A 21642-nucleotide genomic window follows, 5' to 3' on the forward strand; every position below is an offset into this window, starting at 1 on the left:
GGTAGACAAGTGAGACAGTATTGCTTTTACTTCACCCTTCAACATTACCCAGTCTCGCAGTGCGCTACCCTTAAAGCTACTACTGACAGTGCAATACTTAGTCCGAACAGCCTTATTTTTGATAGATTGCGGACCCTTCAGTGCTCCATTTAACTTTTTGGGATTGCCCCGGCTGGTTGAAGACCATTGCCTGGTTGAAGGCGTACTATCCGCCTCCTCGATAACCCCCATACTTGTGTCCGCCATTAGATCTACCTCTTCCCACTGAGAGCAGTCTGCATTAGCTGATACTGATGCTACTATTGCCGGCAATGACTTAGTGTTACTTATTACATTGTTATTAAGTATCCGTGGTATCAAGGTAGAGCCAACAGTTTCCATCTCTATTACATCAGGTTCTCCGCCATCAGCGCAGCAGGTAAACCGGGGGTACTCACAGTCTTGTCCACCGCATCCACTGGAGCTAAAGCCTCTGCAGTTCTCCGAGACTTTGAAGGGGTATCAGCCTCCTGAGACTTGTTGTAAGATATGAGCTGTAAAACACTGCTACAATGTTTCACCACAGAGGCTACTGACGTACCCACTCCTGTCACAATGTTGCTTTCAATGTACTGTGTTGCAGCAGATATTGCAGGTGAAGCATTCTTTCCAGTGGGAGCCGGCGCCATTAGAACATCCACCAGTGAACTCTCTTTCCCAGCAGCTAGGGTCTCACTAGTACATGGTTCCAGCAGGCTGACTGCCGTGCCTCCCCCAACAGCTTCAGAATTGACCAGCCAACTTGAGAGAACCTGCATTCCAAAGTATCCGGGACCAATGAAATGCACCGGCAGCAGCCTCCAGCCAGCTCACTTCGAACACGTCCAGGCCAATCCACGAGTTCCGTGCCGCCCTTGGAGAACACTAGTTCACAGCAGCGCCATCCTCCCACCAGTAGACCAGAACCAGTGCCTGGAGCGTCTGCTTGCGATCCACAGGAGGCAGTGAGTAAGTGCCATATAATAAGGTTGGCTCCAGCAACAAAGCTACCACATAAGTAAGTCCACCTGTCAGTAGTCTCTGGACCTTTATGCCGGGCGACTGTGTTTACAGCTGGGCAGCTTCTCACTTGGTGATCAGCTCACGCTCATGGAGGCAATTGGGAAGAGCTGGTCTCTCGTTGCAGGATCAGCTCGCTATCTTTCAAACACCTGACCAAATCCTGTTGGCTGTCTGACCCCACTACACCCTCTGCTGTCCCTTTCCAGGATACTCGTCTCAGCTCTTTCAGTAGTCAATCATTCAGTTTCTCCACCTGTGGGGCTATTAGAAGACTCTACAACTGGTGATGAAGCTCAGGAACCATCTCTTTGAGCAATCCTACATCTTTTGTAGGCCCAGCAGGCAGAGACACAGCAGCACTATCCACAAGTTAGAGCTGACAATGTGGCAATTCAACAATCAATAGCGGAGGTTGCTAGCAAAGTAACTGCTCTGTCCACAGAAGTGGTAGAATTACAGCAACGGGCTGACATTCCGGAAGGGAGAGAGAGGGAGGACCCCCGACAGTTTACATTTCAGCTGTTCAGGAAAGCCTTTCCTGACCTCATGGACTGGGACATGGACTCCAGATTCACCGGGCACATTGGCTACCTATAAATCGGGATTGCAATAGGTCTCTTTCTAATTTACGTTCTGTACATCCTTGCCCAATCCTAGTCTACATTGGTAACTTTTTGCTAAAACAGGCAATCTCAACGAAAGCCCGCCCTGCTCTGCTCGTGGCAGTGGATGCCATGACCATCTTTGTCTGTTCAGATCTCAGTAAAACCACAATGGACAGCCGATGGAAGCTACACCAATTGATTGATCCTCTGAAAGCGATTGGGCCACAAGTCTTTCTGCAGGAACCGGCAAGGCTCAAAGTAATTCATATTGGGCGGATTCAGATGTGTTTCACGGAACAGGAGGCTACGACAGCCGTTAGCAATATCAAAGGGATAATCAAGTGTTTAAGACTCGGATAGCTCAAATGTTAATAATGGTTTCTGGTCATTTGGAGTAATATTTTCTTTATTAAGGAACCGGCTGTTCGCACACTGTCTACTGGTTTGCTTTATCTCTGAATTCTTTGTTTTAATCTATGTTTCACATGGTAAATTGGGTGGTCGGCGGGTGCTCAGGGGCAGGGGGATAGCGATCTTTTGGGACTGTTTCAAACCATCCACAGTCGAAAGGTGGGGAAGGGTTCCCTAGCCAGAGACGGTGGGGATGGGGGGCCTGCAACAGGCAGGGAATGGTTCTGGGTGACGGTGGTGTTCATTGCCAACATACGTGGATAAAAGCATTGACACTTGGCAGGTGGGGGCAGGTGGAGAAAATCAGCCAGATTATTCAAATGATGTATTACAATATGATGGAAGTGTACAATAGCATGGTTTTTCAGGGCAGGGTGGGATGGTTGAGGGTAGAGCCAAAACAAAAATTATTAGACTAAAGAGCTTGTGTTGGAATGTATTTGCCCTGAATTCCTCCTACAAATGCTAATTAGTACGGAAGGAGATTAAAATATATAGCCCACATATAACTGAGCTAACAGAGACACATTTGGCTTATAAAGATAGTCATCTATATAAACAGCCTGGCTATAGTCTGGTGATAAATATGTCACAGACTGCTCCTATTCGAGGGGTTGCTATATTAGTAGCAAAGAGCTTGGAGTGTAAGACTCTGAGGACTGCATCTGATGCTAGGGGCAGATGGGCGATTGCTCTACTCATGGTATATGGCCATTAATTTGTAATTTGTGCAGTTTATGGGCCAAACGTTGATGATCCTGAGATGTTGAATGTGCTCTGTGTGAAATTATTTGATTAGTCTGGTGAAATTTTGATTTTAGGAGACTTTAACTCTGTGATTGATATACTATAGACCCAACCAATCATTTTGCCTCTTCACGTATGGTTAAGACAGGGGGTTCAATTTTTTAACACAGATTTACGGATGCTTGGAGGGCACTTTATCCTACTCTACCAGGGTACACATATTATTCATCCCCACACAAGCACTAATCTCAGATTAATGTAATATTTATTAAGTGGGGGATTCTGGGGGAAGTCGAGGTTTCATCGGACCATAACCCTAGTATATTATGTATAAACATGTCAGGGGTTGGGGGCTGATTGTTTCACTTTTCGTTTCCTAGACATCTTCTCACTAATTTAGAATACTGTAAGGTTGTGGCAAGTTCTCTCACTGGATTTCTGGAGGATAACTTGGGGACAGCTGCAGATCAATACTCAGGCAACTGAAAGCCCTGCAGCAGACAACAACTCAGTGAGTTCACTGGACCAAAATGACTGATATACCCACATGTGCGAGCCTGGGGCTCAAGTGATTCAGACAATCGTAACAGGGGTAAAACTGTTCATTAAGACTACTCTCCTTGATGGGGCGTGGCTTGCACGCAATCAAGATAGCCGCATACTTCTGAGCTCCGGAGCGTCTCCGTGACAATGCTTGCGCTCTGAAGTTCGTAGTTCTTGTCAGCCGGCTCTTTCAGCGGCTATCGGTGGCGGAATGCTTTAGGAACACGACGGAGGTTTCGCGACACCCATGGAGTGCCTTTTCATCTTTTTTTTCGCTGCGCTCGTGTTTTCCTCAGTCGCGTCACCTAAGATGGCAGCGGCACGAGGAACAAGGGCGCGTTGAGCTGCACTTTTTGCCCAACTGCTTTTTGGACATTTCTCTTCCTGTCATGGTGCCTCAAATCCAACAGGTACTACCTCCAGTTGTTGGTACAACTGAATATCGGGTTTTGTTTGAGCAGTGGGATTCCTGATGCCTAATACTGTATTGTCTGAATATGCAAAGTACAGTTCTTTCTGACGAGATTTTTACTGCAGGCTGTTTTTTTTTCCTTCAACCTCTTTGCCTAACAACGGATGGTGCAATGTTCTTCATCTTATGGCATTTGTTTTTTCTGTCAAAAAAGTGATTTCCGTATGATGGCTCCCTCAATGGCGATGTGATTAACGGTCTTGAACACTGCTCATTGGAACATTGTCAAATACCCTTTGTATGGAATGTGCGCGGCACGGCGAGACGTGATGTCTGTTTTGTGAGGAGCCCTGTTCGTGTGGGAATATAGTCTCTGTGGTGCAGGATCTTCGGGACGGATGGTCTTGTCTATTCTGGTGCTGCTGGTGCTGATGTCCGCTTTTTTCCACAATTCATTGCTTCCCTGTGGTACCATCTAAGCGCCTCAAATTTCCACGACGTACGCTGTTGTGTTACGCTGGAGCCTTCAAATTTCTGCGCCATATTTACTCTTATTATTGTGGCTTCGCCATTTCTGCTTTGTTGGCTGCTGTAGTGGTCTGCCTTCCTCTGTCGTCTTCTGCTGCGATATCTTCAATATGGAGACTGCGCATTCAGGTAAACCTCAAGCAGGTTCCTCAGGGGGTCGTAAAGATTCTAACTCTTCATCTGTCAAGCGGTCTAAGAAAGGCCCGCCTTCCCCAAGTAAGTCTCCATTGCCTCTTACTCTTGAAGACATCATGGAGGAATTACGCCTTATCCGTCCTTTTATGACAGACACTGTTACTACTCTTCAGAGGCTAGATGACAAATGGTCCAGTCTAGACACAAGACTTTCTGATGTTGAGCAGAGGATTAGTGATGCGCAGGATGTGGTCGCAAGAGTTGACACACTCACTAGGGAGATCAGCCAGCTCAAAAGAGTCACAGAAGATTTAGAAAATCGCAACAGGCGCAATAATCTCCGCATTTATGGTATTCCGGAGGGTTCTGAAGGGGCGGACATGATCCATTTTTTGAAAACTCAAGTTCTTCCAATTGTTGGCCTCCCAAAATCTTCAGACTTTAATATACAGCGCGCACATCGTCTGGGGCCACGGATCACCTCTACTACATCTAAATCTCGGGGAATCATCGCCTATTTTCTTCTTTACTCAGACCTTATGACAATTCTTCAAACTGCCAAGCAACATAAGCAAATGATCTCGTCTGGCCACAAAGTTTTCTTCACTCAGGATGTTTCCAAGCCTACTGCTTCTCGTCGAAAGGAATTTTTGGACCTCCGGCCTGCGTTGAGAGCCATGAATGCACGTTATGGTTTGATCCACCCCTGTTTTTTCAAGGTGACTTATAAAGATAGATCCTACAGTTTTGAAGACCCTGCAGACTTGAAGAAGTTTATCCATACTCACAAAGGAGAACTCATGGAATTGAGCAAACCCTAATTGTTTTGTTTTGCTATTTTCTGACATACCGTATCTTGTTTACCCTACTTTAAACTGTATAGGTTAGTTCTTATATGTCTTGTGTTCATTCCTTTTTTTTTCTTGCAGGTCTTCCCCTTTTGGTGTCGTTGTCAAGGTTACCATTCATGTTGCCCTGTGGTCTATCATGTGTGTCTTACCCTGCTGCTGTTTCCTTTTCCCTAACTGGTTGGTAAGTTCCTTCATTTGTTCTATTTGGTTGCCTTTTGTTAAATATTTCACTCCATGGTTTGTCTTTTTTTATTTGTTCATGATGGCTTGCTCGTTCTTGTTGAATCCTCCTAGTTCGGCTGTCTTGTTCTGCGTTGCCCCTCTCCCACATTAATGTTTTTTGCTTGGATGTGTTAGATGGTTAAAGCCTCTTGGCTTTTTGCCATCTTTTTTCTGGTACTTTTTGGGGGACTTGGTTCTCTCTTATTTTCCTTTCTATTTTTTCCTTTTCCCTCTCCCTTTCCTTTCCTCTTTCTTACCCTTCATCCTTTCTCCCTTCCCTTTGTATCCCTTTATTCTCTACTTTTTTGGCAACATGTACAATATTTATTCTATCTTATTTTCTTTTTCTCTTTTCTTCTTACTGTTTTTGGTACTCTGTGATTTCCTTCCTTTACTCCTGTTACCCTTTTTGTGGTGGGCACATGTGGTAGCTTTTTTGCTCTTCTCGCCTCTTCATCATTTATTTTCTCCCATCACGTTTTCTCCCTTTTTTCTCTATTTCCACTCTGTTTTAACTTCTCTACCTTCTTCTGCTTACATTTATTTTACCTCCAGAAATGAATGGTCTTCGTGTTATCTCTTGGAATGTTAAAGGTATTCGTAATCCTGTTAAAAAGCAGCGTGTTTTGTCTCACCTAGCAAGACTGAAATGTCATGTGGCGTTATTACAGGAAACTCATCTTAACTCACAGGATTTATCTTCCTTACGTAAGCAATGGGTTGGGGAAGCCTTTTGCTCTCCGGCAGCAAATAGCAAGAATGGTGTAATTATTCTCTTTCATAAATCATTGTCTGTTCAGTTACTGAATGAGTTTCATGATAACTGTGGTAGATGGTTGTTTATTGGTGTTACTGTTAATAATACAAAACTTTCTTTTTGTAATGTTTATGGCCCTAATGGTGTAGATTTAGCCTTTTGGAATGATTTCTCCATGCTTCTTTCCTCTCATGCGACTGATGATTTAGTGGTAGGGGGTGATTGTAACCAACTTATGGACCCTTTTCTGGATCGCAAATCGCCCACCAGATATGTACCTAATAAGATGCAAAAGTCTTTCTTCAGGGTCGTTTCATCCAGAGGTCTAATAGATTTATGGAGACTCTCCCACACTGACGCTTTAGAATTTTCCTTTTTTTCTCCAGTGCACGCATCACATTCCCGTATTGATTATATTTTTCTTACTTAACACACATTTCAATTCATGACTAATTCAGAAATAGGTTCCATTCTAATATCCGATCACGCCCCTGTCATAGTTGACATGGATTTTCCTTCGCCTACTCGTGCCTCTAGGCGCTGGCGCTTTAATAACTCGCTCCTCCTTGACTCACAGTTTGTTGAACAATTTAAGCTTTTTGCAGCAGACTTTTTCACTAATAACCTTCACTCTACTTCTCAAATTCACTTTGTCTGGGACGCTTTTAAGGCTTCGTCCAGAGGGTTCATTATTGATTTAGTATACCGAAAAAAGAAAAAAGCTCTATCTACGTCTGCGCTAATTCTTAAACAAATTAGAGACCTGGAGCATCTCTATTTCACCACAAATTCCTCAGATGTACTTTCTTCTCTCATCAAAGCTAAAATGCAATATAACAAACATTCCTGGGATTCTGCATGTAATAACCTCCTTAATTTCCATGCAAAGATGTACGGGGGCCGCAATAAAGCTGGCAAATCCGTCGCTAACTATCTTAAAATCAAAAAGCAAAAATTCAAAATAATTACTATTGCTGATTCACGTGGGAAGCCCCATCACACTGATGATAAAATCCTTGAATGTTTTGTTCAATATTACTCTTCCCTTTATACTCCAGAATCCGTCCCCTCTCAGAATCAAATTGATGCTTTTTTTCAGTCTCTTCCCAGGCCCTCCGATAGTTTTCCTGATCTTTCTTCCCTCGATGTTCCCCTTTCGGAGAAAGAAGTGCTCAACGCTATTACTATTCTCCCTAAAGATAAAACACCTGGCCCTGATGGGTTTACGGTCCGTTTTTATTTGTATTTCAAAGATCTCCTTTTGCCGCATCTACTATTTTTGTTTACTTATTTTCTGGCCCAAGGAGAATCCAAAGGCTCCTTTACGCAGGCAATGTTATGTCTAATCCCTAAAAAAGATAAGGACCCCTCCCTTTGTAAAAATTATAGGCCTATTTCTTTAATTAATACCGACTGTAAAATTTATGCTAAAAGTCTCGCCTCCCGTATCAACTTAATCATTCCTAACCTTATCAATATTTATCAATCTGGCTTTGTCAAGGGCAGATCCATTACTGACAATTCGAGAACCTTCCTCAATATCATTCACCTTGCTTCAAGGATGGACTCCCCAGTCGCTGCTATTACATTGGACGCTGAGAAAGCATTTGATAGAGTATGCTGGGATTTCATGTTTGGTGCATTACGGTGGCATGGCTTTAGCCCTACTATAATTCGATATATCCAGTTATTATACTCTGCCCCCTCTACCTCTATCTGGGTTAATGGTCTTCAATCTCACTACTTCTCTTTGCATAGAGGCACTAGACAGGGTTGCCCTCTTTCCCCTCTCCTTTTCATTCTTGCATTAGAACCCTTCCTAGAAAAAATTTGTCGCTCACCATCATATACTGGCTCCACATTTCAGAACATTCATATTAAGTTTACTGCTTACGCCGATGATATTTTACTTTATATCTCTAATCCAACCACATCTTTACCTTCACTCGTTTCGCTGCTTCATGAATACTCTCTAGTTTCTGGTTATAAACTCAATATAGACAAATCGGAGGTTCTACCCCTTCACAAATTTTGCCTTCCTTATATGTTTCAAGGATCCGGCTTTGAGTGGAATTCTGGCAGTATTAAATGCCTTGGTATTCTCTACACTAACAATATTAGAGATACCATTAAGCTTAATCAGAAGGATATTGTTAATAAGCTCTCCTCCCTGATTGCTACTTGGTCTCCGCTTTTCTTGTCATGGTGGGGGAGGCTAGCCACTATTAAAATGATGCTTCTCCCCATTGTAAATTTCTATCTTTCTATGCTTCCGGTTTCCCTACCTCTTTATTTTTTTAAAACAATAAATCGTATCTTTACTTCATTCTTATGGAATAACTGCAAGGCCAGGATCTCCATTTCCCGTCTGCAACAACCCAAAGAATCAGGCGGAGTCAATTTTCCCAACCTCACTCGCTTTCATTCTGCCTTTACTTTAAAACAGATTTGGCCCTTTTTATCTGACTCATCTGTTGCTCCTCTGACAGCCTGGAGCTCTGTAGAACTTGCGCAACTCTTGCCTTTCTCCTTCAATGCGGCTACTCGCTTATCTCAGCCTCCGCAGCGTTTTCTTACTCCTATCTTTCGACATTCCAGAACACTTGCCCTCACATTGCTTCGCTCTTTTCTTTCACAGTCAGAGTTTCTTTCCTCAACTCCAATTTGGTATAACAAATCCTTAAAGATTAATAACAGAGCACTTTTTTGGAAGGAATGGATTGACAAATGTATTATTACCTTTAATCATCTCCTTGTAAATAATTCCTTACTAGACTACGCTGATATTCGTGTTTCTTTTCACCTTTCCAACGCATACTCTTCTCAATATATCTTACTCAAAAACTCCTTAAGTCTCATTCTCCCTCAAATCACTTCCCTCCCGCCTTCTGATACAACCCCTTCTCTGTCCCTACCAGACTTCTCTATTCCTCTTAAGGCTGCGGCTATTTATAAACTTCTTGCAAGCCCCCGCGTTGATAGAACCAAGTCCAAACTTGAACTTTCTTGGGAAAAGGATCTAGCCCAAGAGTTTCCCCTTCAGGTTTGGAATTCTTTATGGTCTAAGTTACACACTGTCTCCCGTTCTGCTAGCACTACACAGACTTTGTACTTTTTTTACAACAGACTTTTTTTCACTCCTTCAGACCTACATAATTTCAAACTGTCTGACTCCAAACAATGTTGGTCCTGCCCTCACACCAATAGTGATTTTTTACACATGTTCTTTTACTGCCCGCTAGTTAAATCTCTCTGGTCGCGTATTTGGTCAAAGCTGAATGAAATATTAGCTACTGACTACCCCTTTAAGATTGTCCATATTTTTCTGGGTGGTGCCTCACCTATATGGAATGTTCATTGTAATGCACGTAAATTTGTAGATTTGTATATAGCCATTTCTTTACAGATCATTACTACGAATTGGAAAGACACCTCCAAGATCTCATACAATGCCTGGTGGAATCTATTGTGTCATCATCATAGACTTGACTGTGCTTTTGCTACCACTGTACCCCTTTTGATCAAGAAAGATTTGCTATGGTTGCCTTTAACTAATTATCTTTCTCAAGTTACCCCTTGATTATATTGTTTCTATATTTTACCCACTATATTGAAATTTTTTTATTTTTTTTCTCTTCCCCTCCTTTCCCTTCCCCTTCCTCCCTCTCTTCCTTTTTACCTCCCTTTGCCCCTTAAACATAATACCTTTCAAAAAAGCTTTTTCCCTTAGTATATCCCCTAGTTCTGTTAGGCATCTCTTATCTTGTTACAATTTATACGATTTTATTATCTTGTTTCATTGCCTAATGTTGTTATTTTGCAATGATGTTTTACTTGGTTTATTATATTTAATAAAGCTTTTTAAACTTAAAAGACTACTCTCCTTCATTGCTTTGTACGTTCCTGGTGACACTACGATTTCAGAGTAGGACTCTTACGGATGCTTCGCTCTTTGGGCGGACCAGGAAGTTGGGCGGCTGAGGGCGGGAGATTCATTTTCTGGGTTGCATACTATACTGCCAATGGCAGGAAGCTAAGTAGTCGGTATTGCACACTGGTCTATGGCTCAATAGTTGCAGCCATAGAGGGACGAAATCTATATTATAATAACTGCAGCAATGTTTGAGTCCACCACAGTTAGTTGGGCTTCCACCGCCCCACAGTGTTTCATACTTTATTATTAGTAGTAGGGATTAAGTTTTGAGGGAGGGGGTCATGTCGCAATGTCAAATGTTGGGGGACGTGACGTGGGTGGGGTTGGGAGGGAGAGACAATTGTGCATTTTTGTGTGGCGGCAGCACAGTTATTGTTGATCATAACTATATAGGCATGCATTCCCCTGCGCTTGATCGCTCTAGAGGCCCACGGCACCCCCCTGCAGCGGCTGCTAAGGCAATTGCAGCAATAGCAGAATCTGATGACCTGGTAGATATATGGCGATACCGAGCACCAGAAGTCAGAGAGTACACATACTATTCATCTGTACACAATATACACACGCATATAGACTACTGGCTTGCAACCTGCACTTCAATACCATTCGTAATAAATTGTGAGTACCTCCCACGTACATATTCGGACCACTCACCAGTTAAATTACAGTTGAAAATAGAGGCCCTTCAGCCCAGGGTGCGTACATGGCTAGATGAGGCATTTAGAGTGGAAGTATCAAAGGAAATCAACCTTTTTTGCCACTAATCTGGACAGTGTACCTAAGATGGCCACTATATGGTAAACATTTAAAGTCTATAACAGAGGTGTGGTCATCTCGAAACATGCTGGAGTGCTTCGCTTCATTAGGGGGCGTATACAAAGAATTGAAATTGAATTAGCGGGGCTGGAACAACAAGCAGCTGCAAACTCGTCACCAGAAGTGGTAGGCCAGATAAGAGCTAGAATAGATGAATACAACGATGAAGCCCAAGCCGAAGTGGTGCATCTGGGGAAATACGCTACTGAGAGGGTGTATGGAGAGGGAGAGAGCCAGGCACAACGCAGGCCTCTCTGACTAGGCTGGCAGGAGGGTCAAACGTTTTACTGGAGTTGTATGACGAGCAGGGAACAGCTCTACACACAGCTGTACAAATTGCGGATAGATTTCGTACCTACTACACAGAACTTTACAGCATGACTCCGATGAGTCAGATGAAGAATATTTTCTCATATATAGCCTTGAAATGGCTGACAGACTCACACAGGGAACACTTGATGGCCCCATTATGACCTACTGTAATTACCGCGGCATTGAAAAAAATGGCCAAGCACAAGGCCCCAGGGTCGGATTGACTAACCGCAGCATTTTATAAAGCATTTCTTGATCAATTACTTCCGCATCTGGTAAACTTATTCGAGGAAATGGCTACGGATGGGGTAATGTCCCCCAGTATGAGAGAGGCCACTCTGATCACCCTGTTAAAAAAGACAGGCCCCCGAACCAATGCTCATCATACAAGCCACTTTCACTGCTTAATACTGGCAACCAAGATATTTGCTAAAGTCCTCGCTAATCACCTTGCCCCTTTGTTCCCCATAGTGGTAGCTCCCGTGCAGTCTGGCTTTGTGCCAACTCGTTCACTAACAATTAACTTGAGCACTCTGTTTGGCACAGTGGCCAATATCGATCCAGAGATGCGGGCTGCGGCGATATTTCTGGACGCGTAGAAGGCCTTCGACTCCGTCGAGTGCCGCTTCTTGAGGGCTGTGCTGAGAAGGGTGGGCGTAGGTGAGATCTTCATCAAATTGGTGGATGTCCTATATGAGAAGCCTACAGCACTTGTACGCGTGAACGGGCTGCTTTGAGAGCCAATACATATTACAAGAGGTACAAGGCAGGGGTGCCCTCTGTTCCCTCTTCTGTATGCACTTGCAGCAGAACCCCTGGCATGCACATTGCGCGAATATCATGGGCATCATGGCCTAAGGTTCCCTCGGTATAATTTGATATCGCAGCCTATGCGGATGACACACTTTTATATGTTAAAGAGCCTTCGCTGAACTTCATGCCCATACTGGAGGAAGTGGAGCGTTTTGGTCAACACTCGGGTTTACGTATTAATTGGAATAAATATGTAGCGTTCCCTCTGACCCTCTGCACTGTGCCGATTGAAGTTGCGTATCCTATAGTGTGGACAACGGAACCTACTCGTTATTCAGGGATACAAATACACACTGACCCGGAGGTCGTGGTTCGCGAAAACTATGGGAGGGCAAAGCATAAACTATCGGAATCCATTGAAAAGTTGATCCTTCTGCCGCTGTCCCTATTGGGGAGAATCTCACTCCTGCAAATGATAGTACTCCCACGTATTTTGTTTTTGTTTGTTAATGTACCTATTCTAATGCCAAAATCCTTTTTTCACGCACTGCGCTCTCTCTCGATCTGGCTGGTCTGGGCTGGAAAACAGCCACGGGTGTGGTGGGAGACACTGACCAAACCCTATTCAGCCGGGGGACTTTGTGCCCCTGACTTTCAACTATATTACTGCGCCTCACAACAGATGCATGCACTTTACTGGTTACATGGAGCTCCAGACAGCCCACAGTTATTGATCGAGAAAGCGGCGGTGGAGCCCTATTCACTACCACAGTATCTTTTTGAGACACCAAACAGGCGCGATCACCCTATAGACACGGTGGGATGCACTAGGAGCCTACTTTGGAGGTCTGCCGGCATGCAGTGATTTACCCTACTTTATTCCCCTAGATTACCTGTGGAAATGTGCGTGTAGTTGCCAATGAGAAAAGAGAAAGAATTAATTTTAGCTATGCATGCACTGGGCATACACACTATGGGTGACTGCTTCCAAGATGGGATAGTCAGGCAATGGGATACGCTGCAGACGAACCCCCAGGGAGCCCCCTTGCTCACAAGATTACATTTTTTCCGAGCAAGGCATACACTTCGGGCAACACTAGGGGAGGGCATGTCAGAACCACCTGAATATACCCTCTTAATGTACTTGTTACTTGTGCAATCCCCACAACACATGATATAGATATTGTATACGCTTGCGAACACAGATACAGACCCCGATCATAAAAGCACTGCAGGATTGGCGCATAGAATTGCAGATAGCTATCACTGACGAACAATGGTCATAATGCTGCATGAGCGCGAAGACAATTTCACAAAATGGCAGACATCGCCTATTACACTTTAAATTCTTGTAGATAGTGTACTACACCCCAGGTCGTTTGTACAAGTCGGGACTCAGAGAAGATGATAGGTATACCAGATGTGGGGCGACAGATGCAAACTTTACACATCTGGCATGGGGATGCCCAGGGATTCAACGGTTTTGGGAGGCTGCAGGATATAGCGGGAGTAAGTCTGAACTTGACACCCCTGGAGGCTCTGCTGGGCTACACCAAGGAGTTCCCTAAAAGCACCCACAAATTGCTAGCACTAGGTATCCTAATGGCGAAGCACAGGATTGCTTTGAGATGGATGAGGGGACCCACACCCACAGTAAAAGAATGGTGTGACGACCTGTCTAGTTGCAACACACACTCAAAAAACTATAACGCTCTCATGCCCACACTTTGTAAGCCTAAGGACATTTGGGACCCATACCAGGCATATTTGGCCCGTAATACCAATGTGGAAGAAACTTGTGAAGAACATGACAGGATGGGGATAGGTTGAATTAACGAGGCACGAGTAGTCTATACGTGGCTTCGCCAGTGCCACTACCTATTGTGTTAAGGGTAGGCCGGGTTGCAGCCGAAGAAGTTGGGATATTCCCTCTGATTATTAGATTGCGATGTTTACTTATCAATGTATAATGACAATGCCCCTCCAGTTTACAACGTAAGAAGTAAGTACTCACTTAGCTGTCGCTGTCAAGATTGTTTTTTTTTTGTGGCTACCGCCATATTTAATGCAATGATCAGCAGACATATGTTTGTATACAAAATGAAAATAAAGTTAAAAAAAAACAACTTAGCGACAGCTTCATATTTGGTGGTGTGGGATACATTGAAAGGCTACATTAGGGGTATTACGGCACAGTTTATTTATACTTAAAATAGGGATATACAAAATAGTGTTAGTCAACTGGCCCAGGCAATTTCAGAAGTGGAAGTATGTCATGCAGCAGATAATAGGGCAGGGCGTCCTGATGAGCGAACTTTGCATATCCAACTTATTGATTGGCAATATCGGTTAAGTCCATATTTTAGGGAGAACATTGTGGCTACTAATGCCAAAAATAAAGCTCTTCAGTGTGAATATAGGGATCAGGTAGGTTGAGTACTGGCTCACCAGATCTCGGATAGAAAGGCCAGGTGCCTGATCCAGGGCATCAAAGGTAGCGATGGTTTGGTTTATACCCTTTCTCAAGCCATTGCTGAACATTTCTCTATATTTTATCAATAACTATATAGACATCCTCAAATTTCTCATATGTTGGAAGTACCAACTTACATCGAAGTTAGCAGGTTTCCAAAGGTAGAGGAATTTCAGGCAGCATGGTTAAAGATGGATATCACTGCTGAGGAACAAGAGGCTGCCATTACGGCTCTGTCCTCAGGCAAAGCAGCAGATGATGACGCAATCCCCTTCGAATTTTGTAAGACATTCAAGGGTATCATAATTCCACCACTTCTAAGGGTAAAGCAGTACATCGATAAGTTCGACAAAGTTCTGGACAGCGGGAATACGACCAATATAACAATATATGTGAAGAAGGGCAAACCACCAGAGGAGGCTTGAATGTCAGGGATATTACAAGTCATATTAACACTGCAATCTCTGCTTTCGATGTAGCAGAGAGAACAGGTACAAAACTCGCTATGATTTTATTAGATGCCGTGAAGGCTTTTGATCGAGTAGCTAGGGAATGTCTATGCAATATAATGGGGGCTTTTGGGTTTGGCAACCGATTTTGCAAATAGGTACATGTCTTGTATAAATCCCCCTCTGTTAAGCTGGTATATGCAGGCATATCCTCACGGTCTTTTAAGATTCAGTGGGGTACTCGGCAGGGGTGTCCACACTCCCCTCTGTTATTTGTACTGAATTTAAAGCCTTTCCTGCAAACACAGCAGAAGAATGCTGGGATTAGGCCTATGGACTCCGGTGAATGCGAATTGAAGGTCAGTGTATATGCCGATAATGTGGCAATGTTTCCTGATGAAACACGAACTACTATGAACTATATAGCTGAGGAGGCTGAGAAATTTGGGTCCGGCTCTCGTAATTAATTTAACATAGCTAAGACTCAGAAGTTGTTGAACCGTGAACGGGTCACACCAATACCAAGGGTAGTAACTACAGCTACTTGTCTGAAAGTAAAAAGATCTTGAAATTAAATGTTAAATCTAATTAACGGTCCCAGGAAGACATCCAAACCTGTGGTGCACCTGCTCACCGGTTTACCAGTTTAATTCAGGGTGGGTGGGCAGTGCTCTGGTGGTCTCATGACGGTGGTATGTTAGGCTCATAGGAGAACCTAACACGCATACCTCCGCTGTGAGAGGGCCTGCAGAATGTTCCTGCATGGTGTGGCATGAATTATGTTGTGAATGACACACCATGCAGGAACGAAGGTGCAATTCCAGGGGGGCAGAACATGTGCCCCCCGCACGCACCTCCAAGGACAGATTCAGCCGCGGGACCTATTAGGGCCACCTTGCCTGCATTTCTTCCACCCTGTTCATGATGGGGTTGCCGCCATGAAATGAGCAGTGAAAATGCAGATCGTGATATGCTTGTTGGTGCCGGCATCTGCACCACCAGCATATTCAGGCTCTTTGAAGACCGCCACTGCAGCAGGATCCTTGATCCTGGTGGAGCCTGCGGATTTGTGGCGGTAATAGGGCACACGGATTTGTGGCGGTAACAGCGCTGGTAGTGGTCAGAAAGCAACTGCGAGTACAGCAGTCCCAATTGGCTCAATTAGGTGTTGTTCACTTCAAATAGCATAGTGAGCACAGGACCCACGTCTGGGCATACCCATCGCTTTCTGTCTGGTAGGGTAAGTGGCTCTGCGTATGTTGCCTGGACAATGAATTATCAGTGTGTATGCGCTGTACATGTACATGTAGCACGTGTGGATTATGGTGAGAATGGAGTAAATCAGTAGAGCTTGTCTGTATGGTAACAGAAATCTGTTATGGTTATATTCTCTTGGACAGAATAATGTGATTTGGAGGGCTCCTTCAAAGTATAGACGAACATCTTTGAAGTGGAGACAATTCTAGGGTGTGGGAGGACAGGAGATAGAGGGTGTCTATGAAGGATAGGGGCAGTCATTGCCACTCCATTCCTCTACCGGAGTTGTAACACCCTAAAAGGTTGAGAGGTAGCTCTCTTTTGTGTCTTTGCTTTTATTCTCTTTGATAGAGAGGTCCTGGCCCCACCATTCCTTCCTGCTGACACCAGAGGACAAAAAATGGGGCTTGACAAGTCTAGAAGGAGCACAGAAAAGGGCAGGATCTGCATGAACCCGGAAGAGGATCAGTGGAATACACATTATTATCTGGCAAATCCAGATGAATACAGGGTGGAAGCCCAGGTTGGTGTGCTCGTACCTCATGAATTAGAGACAGTAAATTCTCAGCAGTGAAGGCGGGAACTGCTGAGTACTAAAGCCAGGAACTCTGATTGCTGGCTTTCTTCAAAGGTGAGGACAACTTGAGTAACATTCATGTTAGGAGAAGTGTAGGCTGCATAAGAAAAATAATAAATTCTGGCTGGGATGGGGAAAGGGAATTATTGAGCTGCAACTCAACTGCCTGGTGACTAAGGAGCTGTGCATTGGGCTTGGGTATTAACCCTGCTGGAGAAGCTGCACCAGCCTTGAGGCCAAGATGCTGTAAGAGAGATGCTACTAGAGTTTTCTGCTATCTAGAAAAGGAGATCTACAAAATTCAGAAAGTTGAGGCCTCAACTAGTAGTACTAATTGTTGGAGCTGTAGATCAGAAGCAAAAGGCTTTGTCTGTATCGCAACTGGTGCTCATGTAAAGCGCTCTAATACCTGATATCTTCGGGTCAAGTTCATTCTCCCCCCCAAAAAAGTCTGAAAGCCCCATGCAAATCCATGCACTGGGGGCTGATATATCCTAAATGGTACAGCACCATTCTAAAAGGAATTTATGGGAGTTCCCTGCCAGTTTCTAGACCTCACCACATATAGGAAACCTTACCCATGTCCAGTGGTTTGTTTGATATTCCCGAGGAGCGAGCGTGCCCTCGGGAGTCTTGCAGCACTATTGAGATATTTCGTTATTTCGCCGAACTGCCTATACTAAAATCAGCCCCGAGGAGTCTCTAGGGTGTGTTGAGAGGCTGTATGAAGAGTTATCCTACAGGCATTGAGTATACTTCAGCGGCACAACTCTGCACATCCCACACTGAGAATGTAGAGCACAGGGAAACAGGAGATAGTGTCTTGCCTGCCCGGCAATGTGTGTGGAGTGCTAGCAAGGAAGAAGACAGACCACGCGACTGCAGGAGCGGTCCCTCATCAGAGCATGCAGGTGCCCTGGAGGGTAAGGGCACCAATGCACAAGAAATACCCACCAAGGTGAGCACATCAAGTATAAAACAGGGACTGAATGGCTGTTACAACGGGAAGTATCAAACAATCAAGCAAGCATTTGTATAGCGCGCTACTCACCCGGAGGGTCTAAAGGCGCTTTGGGGAGGGGGGTCCGCTACTGCTCGAACAGCCAGGTCTTGAGTTGCTTCCTGAAGGAGAGGTGGTCTTGGGTCAGGCGGAGGTGGATGGGGAGGGAGTTCCACGTCTTGGCAGCCAGGTAGGAGAAGGATCTTCCTCCTGTTGTGGCTCTTCGGATGCGGGGGACAGCGGCGAGGGCGTGGCTGGTTGATCGAAGCTGGCGGGTGGGAGTGTAGAAGGTCACACGGTCGTTGAGGTATCTTGGGCCTTGGTTGTGGAGAGCTTTGTGTGCGTGGGTGAGGAGTCGGAACGTGATTCTCTTGCTGACGGGGAGCCAGTGCAGGTTTCTCAGGTGTACGGAGATGTGGCTGTGTCGGGGAATGTCCAGGATGAGGCGTGCTGAGGCGTTCTGGATGCGCTGGAGTCGTTTGTGGAGTTTGGCTGTGGTTCCGGCGTAGAGGGAGTTGCCGTAGTCCAGTAGGCTGGTGACGAGGGCCTGGGTGACCGTCTTCCTGGTTTCGGTGGGGATCCACCGGAAGATCTTACGTAGCATGCGTAGGATGTTGAAGCATGATGCGGAGACGGCGTTGACTTGTCTGGTCATGGAGAGGGAGGAGTCCAGGACGAAGCCCAGGTTGCGTGCGTGGTCTGTTGGTTTGGGTGCGCTGCCAAGGGCAGGGGGCCACCAGGGGTCGTCCCAGGTGGAGGGTGATGATCCCAGGATGAGGACTTCCGTCTTATCTGAGTTCAGTTTCAGGCGGCTGTTCGTCATCCACTCGGCTACGTCTTTCATCCCTTCGTGTAGGTTGGTTCTGGCGGTGGCGGGGTCGTTGGTGAGGGAGAGGATCAGCTGGGTGTCATCGGCGTAGGAGATGATGTTGAGGTTGTGTTGGCGTGCGATGGCTGCGAGGAGGCTCATGTAGACGTTGAAGAGGGTGGGGCTGAGTGATGATCCTTGTGGTACGCCGCAGATGACTTCGGTGGCCTCGGATCTGAACGGGGGTAGGCGGACTCTCTGTGTTCTTCCGGCGAGGAAGGAGATGATCCATTCCAGTGCCTTCTCCTGGATACCGATGTTGTTGAGGCGCTGCACTAGGGTGCGGTGGCAGACCGTGTCGAACGCTGCGGGGAGGTCCAGGAGGATGAGGGCCGTTGTTTCCCCGTTGTCGAGCAAAGCTCGGATGTCGTCGGTGGCTGCGATGAGGTCGGTCTCGGTGCTGTGGTTGGCCCGGAAGCCGGACTGCGAGTGGTCGAGGGATCTGTTCGTCTCGAGGAAGGCGGCCAGTTGTCTGTTGACGGTTTTCTCGATGACTTTGGCCGGAAAAGGAAGGAGCGAGATGGGGCGGTAGTTTTTGAGGTCGGTGGGGTCCGCTGATGGTTTCTTCAGTAGGGCGCTGAGTTCGGCGTGCTTCCAGCTCTCTGGGAAGGTGGCGGTGTCGAAGGAGGCGTTGATGATGTCCCGCAGGTGGGGTGCGATGACGGAGTCGGCCTTGTTGAAGATGTGGTGAGGGCAGGGGTCGGTTGGAGATCCTGAGTGGATGGAGTTCATCATGCGGATGGTGTCTTCGGTGTTGACTGGGGTCCAGGCGCGGAGGGTGGTGGTGGGGGGCGTTGTTCCGGTCGTAGGGTGCGTTGGCTGTGTGCTGAAACTGTTGTGTATGTCTGCGATCTTGCTGTGGAAGAACGAGGCGAGCGAGTTGCAGAGGTCTTGCGAGGGCGTGATGTCGTTGTTTCCGGCGCTGGGGTTCGAGAGCTCTTTGACGATGTTGAAGAGTTCCTTGCTGTTGCGGGCGTTGTTGTCCAGTCGTTCCTTGAATGCGGATTTCTTGGTGGCGTGGATCAGCTGGTGATGTCTTCGAATGGCGAGCTTGAGGGTGGTCATGTTGTCTGTAGTTGGGTCTCTGCGCCAGGCTTTCTCGAGGGCCCGGCAGTTCTTATTGGAGCTCTTGAGTTCGTCGGTAAACCAAGATGCTTTCTTGGTGCCGGGTCTGGCGGGGGGGGTCTTCAGTGGAGCGAGGTCGTCTGCGCAGTTGCTGATCCATTTCGTGAGGTTGTTGGCGGCTTGGTTGGGGTTTGCTGATCTGGTCGGGGGGTTCTGGCTCAGAGATGTGGTGAGCTGGTCGGCAGTGATCTTGTTCCAGCTTCTGCGGGGGACCAGTTGTGGGTGGTGGTGAGTCGTGGTCCTTCTGAAGCTGAAGTGGACGCAGCTGTGGTCTGTCCAGTGGAGTCCGGTGGCGTGGCTGAAGGTGATGTCCTTGCTGGAGGAGAAGACGGGGTCGAGCGTGTGGCCGGCGTAGTGGGTTGGGGTGGTCACCAGTTGCTTGAGTCCGAGGTTGGCGAGGTTGTCCAGCAGGGTGGTGGTGTTGCGGTCGTTGTTGTTCTCCAGGTGGAAGTTGAGGTCCCGAGGAGGATGTAGTCAGCGGAGGGGAGGGCGTGCGGGCTGATGAAGTCGGCGATGTCTTCGCTGAATTGTGTGCGAGGTCCCGGGGGTCTGTAGATGAGGGTGCCTCTGAGGGTGGTCTTGGGGTCGGTGTGGATCTGGAAGTGCAGGTGTTCGGCGGCTGTGAGGGTGTCTTCGGAGTTGGTCGTGATGCGGATGGTGTTCTTGTGGACGATGGCGATGCCTCCTCCATTCTGGTTGGTGCGGTCCCTCCGGGTGTTCTTGTATCCGTCCGGGATGGCGATGGCGATGTTGGGTGCTGAGGAAGCGTTCATCCAGGTTTCCGTGAGGAAGGCGACGTCTGGGCATGTGGCGTCGAGCAGGTTCCAGAGTTCCACTGCGTGCCTGTGGACGGAGCGGGTGTTGAGCAGGATGCACTTCAGGTGCTTCAGGTGGTTGCTGTTGGTGCTTGGTTTGGCGGGTGCGGTACGGGTCCGGATGCAGGAGAACTTGCAGGATTGGCAGGTGAAGGGTCCGTGGGTGCGTCTTGGGGTGGCTCTGCAGCAGCCGGGGCTCCGGCCGGTGTTGAGTGCGATGAGAGTGGCGGCGTTGTAGGTCTTGCGGGTGGGCTGGCATCTGCGGGGGCCAGGGGGTCTGGCGCTGGGCGCGGGCCAGGCGCGAACGGGCGCAGACGGGCTTGCCTTAGGCGCGCCTCCAGCGCGCCAGCGGCGCGGCCGCTGGGCGGCCTCCATATGAGTGGGAGAGGGAGGGAAGAGCAGCTGGGAGGCGGGAGCGGGGCGGCCAATAGGGTGCGAGGGGGGGCGAAGCTACGGGACGCGGCGGCGGGAAACGGGCAGCGAGGGGGAGACGCGGGGAAAGACAGAAGAAAAAAGGGACACAATCTGGGCACCAAAGGAGAGGGGGACAATCAAGGCAGCAAAATACTCAGGTACAGTGGGGGAGAATCACTCACTCGTGGGTACAGAAGAGAAGAAGGGCACAGTCACTCTAACGCAGGCAGACACAATGCAGCAGCGGTCAGTGGTCACACAGGGGGCTGCGTGGCGGTGAGGGGAGCGACCTGCCTGGTAAACAGGGTCAGAGGTCCCATAAAACATAGGATAAACTGCAATCCATAATACACTGGGAACCATTCTTCATTTGCATATTTCTAGTTGTGAGTCCTTGGTAGAGGAAGAGTACCACAAAGTGATTGTTACATTCTAGGGGAAGAGGGCTGTCAGCGCCAGAGGCAGACTGACACAAGCTCCCTTTGCATGGAAGAACTGCAACTCATGTCTCCCAGGGCATGGTATTAGTAACTTCAGGAAATGGTAGGTTATTTAAAATCTAACTTTTGTGAAAGCCCAGGGAGTATTAGTCCCTTT

General features: G+C 46.9%; 1 protein-coding gene across 1 annotated transcript in view; it reads right to left on the minus strand.

Moving 5' to 3' along the window:
• The window catches only part of LOC146785222 (autoimmune regulator-like), a 119981-nt gene that overhangs the window by 40879 nt on the left and 57460 nt on the right, over positions 1 to 21642 (minus strand). The window lies entirely within an intron of this gene.

This window comes from Triturus cristatus, chromosome 11 (assembly GCF_964204655.1).
Source record: "Triturus cristatus chromosome 11, aTriCri1.1, whole genome shotgun sequence".
NCBI classification, from domain to species: Eukaryota; Metazoa; Chordata; class Amphibia; order Caudata; family Salamandridae; genus Triturus; species Triturus cristatus.